Here is a 14,287-nt window from a genome sequence, read left to right as displayed (position 1 = left end):
TCTCTCCGGCTCTCTCCTCCAAACTCTTCTGTTCTCTCTCTCCTCCTCTCGCTTCCAATCAACCGTTCTCTCTCTTCCAATCTCTCCTCCAGCCTCTCCTTGTTTCTCCTCCTCTTTCCTCCAGTCTCTCCTCCTCTTTCCTCTTTCTCCTCCCGTCTCTCTCCTCCAAACTCTCTTGTACTCCCCTCCAGTCTCTCCTTCAATCTCTCCTCTGCTCTCTCCTCCAAACCGTTCTCCAATCTCTCCTCCTTTCTCCTCCAGTCTCTCCTTCAATCTCTCGTCTATTCTCTGTTCCTCTCTCCTTCAATCTCTCCTCCAGTCTGTCCTCCAAACTCTCCTCCAATCTCTCCTGCCCTCCCCTCCTTGCTCTCTCCTCCAATCTCTCTCTCCTGCTCTCCTACAGCCTCTCCTGCTCTCTCTCTCTCTCCTCCTCTCGCTTTCAATCTCTTCTCTAGTCTCTCCTGCTTTCTCCTCCTCCGATCTGCCCTACCCTCTCCTCCAGTCTGTCCAATCTCTCCTGTTTTCTCCTCCTTTCTCCTCGAGTCTCTCCTCCAGTTTGTTCTCCTCTTTCCTGCTCTCTCCTCCAATTTCTCCCTCAATCTCTCCTCCAATCTCCTTCAGTTTCTCCTCCAATCTCTCCGGCTCTCTCCTCCAAACTCTTCTGTTCTCTCTCTCCTCCTCTCGCTTCCAATCAACCGTTCTCTCTTCCAATCTCTCCTCCAGTTTCTCCTTCTTTCTCCTCCTCTTTCCTCTTTCTCCTCCCGTCTCTCTCCTCCAAACTCTCTTGTACTCCCCTCCAGTCTCTCCTTCAATCTCCCGTCTATTCTCTCTTCCTCTCTCCTTCAATCTCTCCTCCAGTCTGTCCTCCAAACTCTCCTGCTCTGTCCTGCTTCTTTTGTTACTTGTTGTTACATTTTGAAGAAACTGTACTTCTCAGAGTCGTCTTTGCATACCACACTTTAACTTTTTGGTGGATCAGATATTATCTTCTAAAATACCGGTCCAACCAAGATCCCATTTTGGTTTATAACTGTCGTAATAAGGCATCTCTACTGTGAATAAGTCTACAAGTGACAAAAACTTTATGTTGACGATATGAAATGGTTTGAGTTTCTTGCACAGCTCCTTCAGATATAATGTTGTTTTTCTCATTTTTGTGTCTAAATTATAAATCAAATGTACATACAGAGAGCTATAATTACTTTTTACTCTACTTTAGTCACTTTTACTTGAGTAATATTAACATTTTTCCTTTTACTTGAGTACAGTTTTTGTCTCCTCTGCTCACGTCTCATTATCTACTGAAACCTAAGCACTCGTCTCTCTTTTGTCTCTTGCGCCGTAATGGGTTGTATGAAAGGCGTGTTCGGGATTATTATGGTTTTAAAGGTCATTATCGTTTCCATAGCTGGGATTATTTTCAGATCGGGGGTGTTTGCTCTTCTGCGACCGCTCAAGTATGTCTGTCTCGTCTTCACTTCCTCTCACTGCGTTAAGACTGGGACAAATACCAGCTCCTTTAATGGAGTCTATTCTGAACTGGTTTATATCTCTCAGAGCTCTGGGCTTCGGATCTCGGTGTAAACATGGGCTTGGTGATCTTGAGAGTCTGTTTTATGGTCGGAAAGCAATAAAAATAGAAGTTCACAGTCTGGTTCTATTGATGTAAAAATAGAGCATTGTCAGAGTCAATTCTATAACGTCCTGACAATAGTTGCACAAACATATTAGATGGCTCCGATTGTTCTGTTCAGATTGCCACAGACCAGCTGCAAACCACATGCCCTTTCAGTCACAAATAGTAACATTATATAACCAGGACAGGTAATCTATTGTGTATCAAAGTGTCTTGCCGATGAACACAGTGTCAGTATGAGTAAGTTCAAACTATAGTGCTTTTTAAATGTTTTTCACGTATCGGTAAATGCTTAAAGCTATAGTATCAGAATCAGTATCAGAACTGAAAAAGCTGGATCAGTGCATCATTTCTTATTTTGGCCCCAAGCTGCAGATACAAAAGGTTGTATCTGTATCTGATGGGCACGATTACCGTATTTTCCGAGCTATTAGACGCGCTCTTAAGCCTCTAACCCCATCAAAAAAAAAAAAAAGAGCGCCCCGCAATCCAGAGCGCCCTATACACGAATCCACGCGGGTGTCCCAGCACGACTTCAGTAAACTACAAAGCCGCAAACACACACGGAGCAGACAGCGACCGCACGGCGAAAAACACCCGCAGTCACACTCATCCTCCAGGCCGACGAGGAACGGAAAAGAGGAACGAACCGAAAAAGTGAGTGCAATGTGCCGCTTCTAGACACAACTGAACAACTGAGTCACTGCGAACACGCCGACAATCCGTTGGTCCCAGACAGCACCCTCCCTACACGCCACAACTGAACAAAGCCCAGAGTCACCGTGAACGCCACAAACAAAACCACTGACCCATCACACTGTTGTGTTTCGTTTAAAGTCCGGTGCGGTTTATTTGTGAAAAAAGTTCAAAAATAGACCATTTAATGACAGTGCGCCTTATAATCCAGAGCGCCTAATAGCCCGGAAAATACGGTAGTCAACTTATCGATGATTGATTGTTAAGAATTTCATCAATCACGTTCGTTTTTGATCGACAAACTGAATGTCGGTTGCTGTGTGTAGCATAATTAAGGAGATGAGTTCAAACACTGGAGTTGTGCCTCACACTTCCATGTTTTGGCTTTGGCTCAACTATAAACTCAGTGAGTGTGTTTACAGCACATCAATGTCCCGGGTTTGATCGGGTTTTTTGAGTATCCCGGGTTTGTCACGGTGCATGTAAACGCAGTATCCCGGTTACTACAACATCAAGTTGAGTGCACATGCGTCAAAAAGACAAACACTTTTCAGTCTTTTCATCACAACAGGAACCAAAATAAATAAAGTGACCAACATAAATAAAGTGAGTGAAATTATGTTATATAAAGAGCTGCTGTGCTAAACCTGCACACGTCTGATCTCTGAAAACATGAACCATCTCCAACACGACACATACACAGAACAGACTCACCATCATCATCATCATCATCCCTCTGACACAGAAAGAACACTCATATTCCACTGAGTCGTGTCCTTTAGTCTGACAGAAGCTGAACCGCATCAGCGCAAAGAAAGAGCTTTTTTTTGTTTTTTTTTTTTTTAAATCAGAGCTTTTAGTTTATGCAAATTAGCCATGTTGTTTTAAGTTTCGTTTCTGTAAAATGTAAACAAATGTGTCAAAGCTGCATTAAACACATTATAATTTTTATTATTATTATTATTATTTTTTTAATTTATTTTTAATTTAATTTTAATTTAATTTTAATTTAATTTTAATTTAATTTAATTTAATTTTAATTTAATTTTAATTTTAATTTTAATTTTAATTTTAATTTTAATTTTTATTATTATTATTTTTATTATTATTATTATTATTTTTTTTTGTATGCGTATTAGTTTTATATTTAGTTAAGTCTGTCTTGTTGTGGATGTGCTGCGTATCCAATTCCTCAAACCTGAAAAATTATTTAAAAAAAAAAACAACAACAACAAAAAACAAACAAATTATAATCTCAAACAGGCTGATGTGGCTCTAGAGTGTTTATATACCAGTGGATTATTTGTTGTAAAGTTGAGTTTATTTATGCAGATTAGTAATAGTAATAGTAACAATGATCATTTTAATACAAAAATGTTAATGATAATAATTATAATAATATAATAATAACAATAATCAATAGTTAATTCCAATACAAAGAGGTGAGTCAACATAAATGGACAGCGTTTAAGAATTTACAGAATTCAAAACTGGGACACACCCAAATTGGGACAAGTGGTATGAATAAAACTGTGAAAAGAGAGCGTAACATTGTCCATTCTTAATTTACTTTGTGGGTCAATCAGGATCTAAGGGACTTCTGACAGTGCTTTTTTTTTTTCTTATGGTCAATTTCAAGCTTAATTTTCTGTATTTTAGCTAAACAAATGACAAAATATCCGCTCTTTACTATTTGTGGGTATCAAAGTGGTCAAAAATAGGGACATTTTAGATATTTCTTGTATAAAACTGGGACAAATCAATGGTTTTGGATAAATCTGCTGGGACAGGGGACACAGGGCTCAAAACTGGGACTGTCCCGGGTAAACGGGGACATCTGGACACCCTAACGCTGACAGTTCTGGGTCTGTAAATGTAATAGGCTGAGGCTGCAGAGAGGAGAAGGCTACGGGGCGGTTCTGATTCTGATGACTCATGTGTCATTATTCACAAACTAGGACACATAGCAACAGTCAAGTCACTCTCCAGGTCTGAGTCACCAAACACTACCACAAATAGTCACAAAGTCGCTAGTTTATATTAATCACAAGCTCATGCGCGGATTTCTCCAGGTAGAACATATTGTAAAAGAAATTTCAAACACAATTAGGGCTGGGTATCGTTAAGAAGTTGCCGATACGATACATACCTCCATACACAGGCCACGATACGATACATATCTCGATACAGTGAGCTTTCGGTTCACTGTGATATATTTCAAATCGATTCGGTTCAATAGAGGCTTTGCACCGTCATGTGACCCCTATAGCAACGCTAACTACGCCGCCATGACACCGGGCAACACTATGTCATTGACTTCAGCAGCATCGGAGAAACATGGGCAGGTTTTGTTTTGTATTTGGTTGTTCTAGACGCTCTTAACGGGACAAAATGATTCGTTTCTTCACTGTTCCTCTGGAAATTACTCATCAGGATCAAACAAGGGAATTATTGGAAAAAAACTGGAATTATGGTTAGAGAACATAAACCGCGAAGAGATTTCCTATGATTTCATCAAGACACACTTACGTCACTTTCATCAAGGTATTTGCTATTTCAATTATTTCATAGTTTATTTAATGAGAGAAGCACATTTACTGAACTAAAATGTAAAAAGAAAACATTTGCAGTGTGAGTGGCAGTAGAAACTGTATCTTCCATCGCACATATAAACATGTCACTCGTCGTAGGACCCATGTTTTCTTCATTGTCTTGCTTATCCACAACTATGTCTTCTAGAATTATTCACTTTTTGCGAGCGGATCTTTCTAACGTTCGCGAAAATCTTTTCATGGCCGATTCTTTCGAGGTTCGGCTCACAGACTCTTTGACTCTTGCGCCATGTTGATCATAGGAGCCCAGTGTGGGTTTGTTCAATCGTAACTAGTGCGGGTTTTCCTGGATAAATTAATGAAATTTTTGTTCAGTAAATGTGCTTCATTCATTAAATAAGCTATGAAACGATTTAAATAGCAAATACCTTGATGAAACTTCGGGTATCTTGATGGAACAATAGGAAATCTCTTCGTGGTTTATTTTTGCTAGCTATAATCCGCGTCTTTTTTTCGATAATTTCCCTGTTTGAGAGGAATAGTGAAAAAATGATTAGTTTTACCCCTTTCAGAGCGTTCTAGAACAACCAAATACACAACAAAACCTGCCCATGTTTCTCCGATGCTGCTGAAGTCAGTGACATAGTGTTGCCCGGTGTCATGGCGGCGTAGGTACCGTTGCTATAGGGGTCACGTGACGGTGCAAAGCCTCTATAAAAAATAAAGGCTAAATCATGGCTGTGATACTAAAAGTCTTTGTTAAACCACTTCTTGTGCAAAGTTCATATGAAACAGAAACATTTTTAATCAAGAAAACAGTGAACATGTCAAATGTGTCGCATAAACACGTTTCCTTCCACTAAACAAGCAACAAAACTGTAGCTGTCACAAAATAATTTAAAAATAATGTCAAAATAAGTCCGCTGTGTGCTGTCTCCATCAGACTGTAAAGCGTTCTATTGTTCATTGACAATCAGGGAGTGCGGGTTTGCATGCTAGTAGCTTAGCATTATTGTGAGGGCAAAACTCCACTCTGGCCTCTGAGAGTTGTAAAAAAAAATGCTTATAAAGTCATTGTGGTGAATAATTAGGATGCTCTGAATGCATAAAGTAAGCGAGGAATAACTCTGGACCACTACAAATTTTTTTGAAGGAATTAGTTTTGTTTTTCAGGTTTTTAAGACGGTAAAAATCTGGTACAGCGACTTTAAATTGAACTGAAATCTGTAATCAATCATTGTGAAAGAAAAAAGAAAAGTGTGGGACTGAACAACTAAAATGATGTAACTGTATACACACCAAAAGTTAAATTATAAATCTTTGAGACACAATATTCTTGAGTTGAATGTTTAGGCGGAGCTGCTCCTGCTCAACTTCCCCTATAACGTGATGAGATTACGACTAATTACAAAACAAATGAGACGTAATGATCACAAGCAGCAGCACAGAGTGGGCTTTTTCATCTTCCACCAGACGTCCTCCTGTCTCCTGTCTCCTGCTCCTGACTCCTGAGCTGCTACACCTGTCTACTGGTCCTGTCTCTTGTCTACTGGTCCTGTCTCTTGGCCTAGTACATCTGTCTCCATGTCCTGTCTCCTGGTCCTCCCTCCCAGTCCTGTCTCTTGTCTTCTGGTCTAGTACACCTGCCACATGGTCTGATACACCTGCCACGTGGTCTGGTACAACTGTCTCTTGGTCTGCTACATCTGTCTCCTGGTTCTATCTCCTGGTCGGGTACACCTGTCTATTGGTCCTGTCTCTGGTCTACTGGTCCTGTCTCTTGGCCTAGTACATCTGTCTCCATGTCCTGTCTCCTAGTTCTATCTCCTGGTCGGGTACACCTGTCTATTGGTCCTGTCTCTGGTCTACTGGTCCTGTCTCTTGGCCTAGTACATCTGTCTCCATGTCCTGTCTCCTGGTCCTCCCTCCCAGTCCTGTCTCTTGTCTTCTGGTCTGGTACAACTGTCTCTTGGTCTGCTACATCTGTCTCCTGGTCCCATCTCCTGGTTTGGTACACCTGTCACATGGTCCTGTCTCCTGCTCTAGTACACCTGTCACCTGGTTCTATCTCCTGGTTGGGCACACCTGTCTATTGGTCCTGTCTCCTGGTTGGGTACACCTGTCTCCTGGTCCTGTCTCCTCATCTCGTACACTTGTCTCTTGGTCCTGTCTGTTGGTCTGGTACACCTGTCTCTGGGTCTTGTCTCCTGGTCCTGTCTCCCGGTCCTGTCTCCTGGTCCTGTCTCCTGGTCTTGTCTCCCGGTCCTGTCTCTTGTCTTCTGGTCTAGTACACCTGCCACGTGGTCTGGCACACCTGTCTATTGGTCCTGTCTCCTGGTCTGCTACATCTGTCTCCTGGTCCCATCTTCTGGTTTGGTAGGTTCTGTCTCCTGTCACCTGGTCCTGTCTCCTGGTCTGGTACACCTGTCTCTGGGTCTTGTCTCCTGGTCCTGTTCTGGTCCGGTCTCCTGGTCCTATCTCCTGGTCTTCTACACCTGTCTCCTGGTCCAGTACACCTGTCTCCTCATCTGCTACACCTGTCTCCTGGTCCTGTGTCCTGGTGACTTGGTCCTGTCTCCTGGTGACTTGGTCCTGGTGACTTGGTCCTGTCTCCTGGTCAGGTTCACCTGTCTCGTGGTCCTATCTTCTGGTCTGGTACACCTGTCTCCTGGTCCTGTCTCCTGGTCCTGTCTCCTGGTGACTTGGTCCTGTCTCCTGGTCTTGGTCCTGTCTCCTGGTGACTTGGTCCTGTCTCCTGTGGTCTGGTCACTGTCTCCTGGTCTGTCCTGGTGACTTGGTCCTGTTTCTTGGTCTGGTTCACCTGTCTCCTGGTCCTGTCTTGTCTGTCTCCTGTCTGTATTGGTCTATTCCTGACACCTGTCTCCTGCTCTGTCCTGCTTGGTCTTCTCTGGTCTTGGTCCTGTCACCTGTCTCCTGTCCTGTCTCTGTCTCTGCTGTCTGTCTCCTGGTCTGTTCTTGGTCACTGTCTGTCTCTCCTGTCTCCCTGTCTCCTGGTCTGCTACACCTGTCTCCTGCTCCTGTCTCTTGGCACAAAAGATGCTGCAGATTGGTAAAGGTCAGAGCGCCTGCAGGTCCGTGTTTTTCTCTCTCCTGCCACACTTTATTTTGCTCTGAATCCATCATCAGGGATTTCACAATATTTAAATAAAGTGTTACCGTCATGGTTAGAGGAAATGTTGCAATTTCAACGAGTAAATATAAACGATTTCTAAAAATTCTTAAGATATTTACACATACTTTTGTTAGAATATGCTTCTAAAATTCGAACATCTGTATTATACTTACTTTACTTACTAATACTTTCATTTTATACTCGTTTTTTAACCTGATTTCTTCATTTATTTGTTCATTTCTAGAGCCTGTTTTACTCTGACTTCACTTAACAGTAACAATTGTGCAAATGTGAGATACCTGCAGTGTACTGAGGTGTTCAATCCAGTTAAACCAGAGGCAGGTTCACTGTTTCACGCTCCACATGACTGACTTTTATCTACAGAGGGCCGGTGTGCGCTGTTCTGTGAAGAGAAAAGCCGATGCCTATCTCTTCCTCTTCATCAGTCCACTTTCAATGGGCGTTAGTTACTTTTAAGGAACACCTAAAACCGCCGAGCAAACAGGTTTTAATCAACAGCTCGTTACATTTGTTTAATTATCATTGTATTAAAGAAAATATTTAAAGCAATCATGCGTACGAGGTGTGAAGCAGACTAAATCAAAACAAATCAAGTACAGCTTTTCAATTCGTGTATCATTCGTTCATTCGTTTTTCAAAATAAAACCAAAAATAAGAAAACGAAAAAAAAACAAAAAACTATTATTTTCTTCATTATTTTTCTTCAAAATCAAAATGAAAAAAAAAAAAAAAAAAAAAAAGAGATAATGATTCATTTTTTCAGTTTTTGATTTTGTGTTTAAATGAATAATGGAAAAAACAGGTAACGGTTGTTTCCCGTTTACAAGACTTAAACTGCGATGCTGGACTTTTGAGCTGCATACGGACTGAACCAGGACTAAACCAGGTCCAGGACCAGACCAGAACCAGACCACGACTAAGACGAGGACTTAGACCGGGACCAGACCGGGACTGAGGCCGGGACTGAGGCCAGAGGCCGGGACCAGGACTGAGGCCGGGACCAGACCAGAACTGAGACCAGGACTGAGACCGGGGACAGGACCAGGACTGAGGCCGAGACCAGACCGGGACCAGACCAGGACCAGACCGGGACCAGACTGGGACTGAGACCGGGTCCAGACCAGGACTGAGACCGGGACTGAGGCCGGGACCAGACCTGGACCAGACCGGGACTGAGACTGGGTCCAGACCAGGACTGAGACCGGGACTGAGACCGGGACCAGACCGGGACCAGACCGGGACCAGACTGGGACTGAGACCGGGTCCAGACCAGGACTGAGACTGGGACCAGACCGGGACTGAAAATGGTTTAGAACTGGTTTAGTCTTGGTTTAGTCCTGTTTTAGTCCTGGTTCAGTCCCGGTTTAGTCCCGGTTTAGTCCTGGTTCAGTCCTGGTTTAGTCCTGTTTTAGTCCCGGTTCAGTCCCGGTTCAGTCCCGGTTCAGTCCCGGTTTAGTCCCGGTTCAGTCCCGGTTCAGTCCCGGTTTAGTCCCGGTTCAGTCCCGGTTTAGTCCCGGTTCAGTCCGTTTAGTCCCGGTTCAGTCCCGGTTCAGTCCCGGTTTAGTCCTGGTTCAGTCCCGGTTTAGTCCTGGTTCAGTCCTGGTTTAGTCCTGGTTCAGTCTTGGTTTAGTCCGGCATCACAGTTTAAGTCATAGAAACAGGAAACATCCATTATCCGTTTTTTCCATTATTCATTGAAACACAAAATAGAAAACTGAAAAAAACCAAAAAAAACAAATCGTTATCTGTTTTTTCATTTTAGTTTTGAAGACAAATAATAAAGAAATAGTTTTCTTTCTTTTTTTTCATTTTCTTATTTTAGTTTTTATATTGAAAAACGAATGAACGAATGACACATAGATTCGTTTTCTACAGGGTTCCCACTCTTTTTCACTAACAAAATTTCAAAACTTTTCCATGACTTTTTCATGACCTAAGGTGAATTTTCCATGACTTTACAGCACCTACGTGTGCAGAATTGACCATACTTTTAGATAAATATGAAATGTTAACCCTTTCCACTCATTTAACATTCAAAATACTGTCAGTGCATTTATTGTCGTCATAATAGCTCAGTGACAACTTAACAAAAAATGCTGGAGTTGTGTGAAAGAGATACTAAAATTCCATGACTTTTCCAAAACTTTCATTGAATTTACAAATTTATATGACTTTTCCAGGATTTCCATGACCGTGGGAACCCTGTTACTAACAACAACTCTAAGGCTGATTTATTCTTAAATAAAAACTACGATTTAATGTTCAAAATCACATCCTATTATCCAAATAAAGATTGTATTTTATCGAGTATCAAGTCTATTCCTTAGCACTGAAATCAAGTATCATGACAACACCACAACCCACAGATAAAAAATGAATTACGCAGAATTATGTGTCACTTGGGATGTCCACCAATGATGTCATGACGTTTTTAAGCATTACAATTTATTACTTATTTATCAGCATGACCCTGATGTTGCACGCCGGTCAATAAAACACAATCAGCACATATAGGTTCACACCGTAAACCCGCTCGTCCATACATTACCCTATACGAGGCGCACGCAGCATCCACATCCACTTCCACTTCCACTTAACGACTGTCTGCAGCCTCGTGGTGACCTGGCATGGCACGGCACAGTAAATCCACGCCGATCAAACACGCGAATGTGAAATCTAGCCGGCTTTAGGAACAAAAGCCGAATCAATACACCACAACTGAGCCATCTGTCAACCAAAGAGTGGGATGTCGCGTTGACTTGAGCGACCACGAGACAATGCCAAACCCTAAAATTCAACTGGACGCTACACAAAAATAAAAATACATCTAGGGTGACCACAAAACTGGGACATTCTCGGTTAGGAGTGGTCGGTAATAATAAAATTGTGAAATGAGTGCATAATTAAGCACAATTCAGCACTAATGTGAGTCAATATAGCCACATTTTCTTTGTATTTTGGTCGTTTTAAGCAGCTTTTCTGTATTTTACCTTAACAAATGTCAATATATGCTTCAGTTTTAGTGTTCGCAAGTATAAAATTAGTCAAAAATAGAGACATCAGGCACATTTCTTGTAAAAAACTGGGACAAATCAGTGGTTTTGGATAAATGTGCAGGGACAGGGGACATATTTTGGTCATTTTTAAGCAGCTTTTCTGTATTTTACCTTAACAAATGTCAATATATGCTTCTTTTAACTGTTCGCAAGTATAAAATTTGTCAAAAATAGAGACATCAAGCACATTTCTTGTAAAAAATAAATAAATAAACTGGGACAAATCAGTGGTTTTGGATAAATCTGCAGGGACAGGGGACATATTTTGGTCATTTTTAAGCAGCTTTTCTGTATTTTACCTTAACAAATGTCAATATATGCTTCTTTTAACTGTTCGCAAGTATAAAATTTGTCAAAAATAGAGACATCAAGTACATTTCTTGTAAAAAAAACTAGGACAAATCAGTGGTTTTGGACAAATCTGCAGGGACAGGGGACGTACTTTGATCATTTTTAAGCAGCTTTTCTGTATTTTACCTTAACAAATGTCAATATACGCTTCTTTTAACTGTTCGCAAGTATAAAATTTGTCAAAAATAGAGACATCAAGTACATTTCTTGTAAAAAAATAAATAAATAAACTGGGACAAATCAGTGGTTTTGGATAAATCAGCAGGGACAGGGGACGTACTTTGGTTATTTTTAAGCAGCTTTTCTGTATTTTATCTTAACAAATGTCAATACGCGCCTCTCTTTACTGTTCGCAACTATAATTAGTCAAAAATAAAGATATCAACCACATTTCTTGTAAAAAAAAAAACTGGGACAAATCAACGGTTTTGGATAAATCTGCAGGGACAGGGGACGTATTTTGATCATTTTTAAGCAGCGTTTCTGTATTTTAGCTTAACAAATATCAATATATGCTTTTTTTTACTGTTCGTAAGTATAAAATTTGTCAAAAATAGAGACATCAGGCACATTTCTTGTAAAAAAAACAACCAAAAAACAATGGGACAAATCACTGGTTTTGAATAAATCTGCAGGAACAGGAGACACAAGGCTCAAAACTGGGACTGTTTCGGCTAAATAGGAACGTGTGGTCACCCTAAACATGCATTTTTCGAGTTCATCGATAATAATAACACAACAAAAGATGCTTCGCCAGTGTAATCGCCCTGCCCCATCTCCTCTACCGAATGCTGCAGTGATGCCCACCTGCTAAAACTGGCACAGGACCTATACCCGGGGACATAAAATGGAGAATCGTTATCATAACACAATGAAAAGCATGCGGGGATTGAATCAGAAAACGCTCGCTGGGTTCATACGCAAACCAAATCACGTAGTTGGAAGAAGCAGCGCGTAAACCTTTCGCGGACCCGACGCTATACGCCGCTTCGGATCCGTGCCCCGAGACAAATGAGTAAGCAAAAAATAAAACAAAAGCGTGAAGTCTGAAATACGGATATTACTCACTTAAATGCAACGTGGGAAAACCAAGGGGTCGCGGAGAAGAAAGCGTCCCATTGTCAGAGGGAGCTCCGCCGGGGGGGAAGCCTCCGGAGAGCGACCGGGGGAGCGCGGAGGGCGGCTGGCGGTGGAGGGGAGCCGACAAGGGCAGGGTCTGTCTGGGAGGAGAGGCGAAAGAGAGAGGAGAGGAGAGAGGAGCGGGCACGGAGGGCAGGGCGGTGGAGGAAAAGAGAGAAGGGAAAGGGGGCGAGGAGAGAGGAAGGGCGGGGATTAAAGCCTAGGCATTTCGATCCGGGGCGGGGTTTGCGCAACACAGGCTTCAATCTGTCAATTAAAAGGTTCTGTTGTGCGTAAAATTGACTCTTGTGAGCTTTAAGTAGAGTCCAGACGTCCCTGTTTACCCGGGATACTCCCAGTTTTGAGCTCTGTGTCCCCTGTCCTGACAGATTTATCCAAAACCACTGATTTATCCCAGTTTTATACAAAAAGCGTCCCAAATGTCTCTAGTTTTGACCATTTTGATCCCTGCCAACAGTAAAGAGACGCATAAATTGTCACTTGTTTATGTAAAAGCTGTTTAAAAATGACCAAAACATAAAGAAAATGTGATTATACTCAGTGTTGGGAAGGTTACTTTTAAAATGTATTCCCCTACAGATTACAGATTACATACACCAAAATGTAGTTTGTAACATAATCCATTAAATTATTTAAAGTGAGTAATGTAATCTGAATACTTTGGATTACTTGATTTGCTGTAGAGAAGCAAAGACGAGGAAATCTTCACATAAGATGTTTTGTCTGATAAAAGAAAATAAAAAGACTAGACTTTATTTAACCGTATTAAAAATATTATTGATAGAAGAAGAGACACGTCCACACAGCAGGATTTAGTCCTGGTTTAGTCCTGTTAAATCCTGTTTTATTCCTGGTTTAGTTTGGGTTTAGTCTGTGTTTACTCCGGGTTTAGTCCTGGTTTAGACCTGGTTTAGTCCTGTTTTAGTCCTGGTTTAGTCCTGGTTTAGTCCTGGTTTAGTCCTGGTTTAGTCCTGGTTTAGACCTGGTTTAGTCCTGTTTTAGTCCTGGTTTAGTCCTGGTTTAGACCTGGTTTAGATCTAGTTTAAACCTGGTTTAGTTTCCCCTGGTTTAGTTTGGGGGGGAACAGGAAAATATCACCATGTAATCCATTTATTTCAACAAAGTAACTGTAATCCAATTACCACTCACTGAAACAGTAACTGTAACTGAATACAGTTACTCATAATTTGTACTCTGATTACGTAACTCTGGTACATGTAATCTGTTACTCCCCAACACTGATTATACTGAACAATTCTCCTTATTTACGCACTTGTTTCACAATTTTATTATTACCAACCACCACAAACGGAGAGTGTCCCAGTTTTTTATTTTGAAAATCTGGTCACGATAACTTTAAGTCAAGTTAGAATGTTGTTACCTCATCAAAAACACACCTGGAGTTGTGTTTTGTTTCATTCACACGTTTGAGTATTTTGTATTATGCTCTGTTCCACCTTGTGACGTCATGAAGAGGTAGTTTTCAAGTAAACAGATACAGTTTACTTTTAGTTCAGTAGAGACTGGAAATTCCTGAAAATTATTTTTGAAATTATCCTAAAGATTTATTTGAAAATGGGAATAAATAAATAAATAAATAAATATGAGAACAGCTTAGGTCATTACAGTCTGCTGTCAAAACCTGTGACCATTACAATAAATAAAAATGAAATACCTTTAAAATTATGAATGAAAGTGAAAA

At 41.1% G+C, this 14,287-nt stretch overlaps 1 protein-coding gene across 1 annotated transcript in view; it reads right to left on the bottom strand.

Annotated features, from left to right (window-relative positions):
- Nucleotides 1-12,676, bottom strand: part of LOC110162892 (tripartite motif-containing protein 3-like) — a 64,914-nt gene extending 52,238 nt beyond the window's left edge. Inside the window, exon 1 of the mRNA XM_020927807.2 lies at nt 12,514-12,676. The gene's annotated coding sequence lies outside the window, so the exon portion shown is untranslated. The remainder of the gene's footprint in view (nt 1-12,513) is intronic.
- Nucleotides 12,677-14,287: the final 1,611 nt, after the last annotated feature.

The sequence above is a fragment of the Boleophthalmus pectinirostris genome, unplaced genomic scaffold (genome assembly GCF_026225935.1).
Source record: "Boleophthalmus pectinirostris isolate CB_2022bp ecotype Guang Dong unplaced genomic scaffold, ASM2622593v1 HiC_scaffold_9, whole genome shotgun sequence".
Lineage (NCBI taxonomy): Eukaryota > Metazoa > Chordata > Actinopteri > Gobiiformes > Gobiidae > Boleophthalmus > Boleophthalmus pectinirostris.
This window is presented reverse-complemented; position numbering and strand designations above follow the sequence as displayed.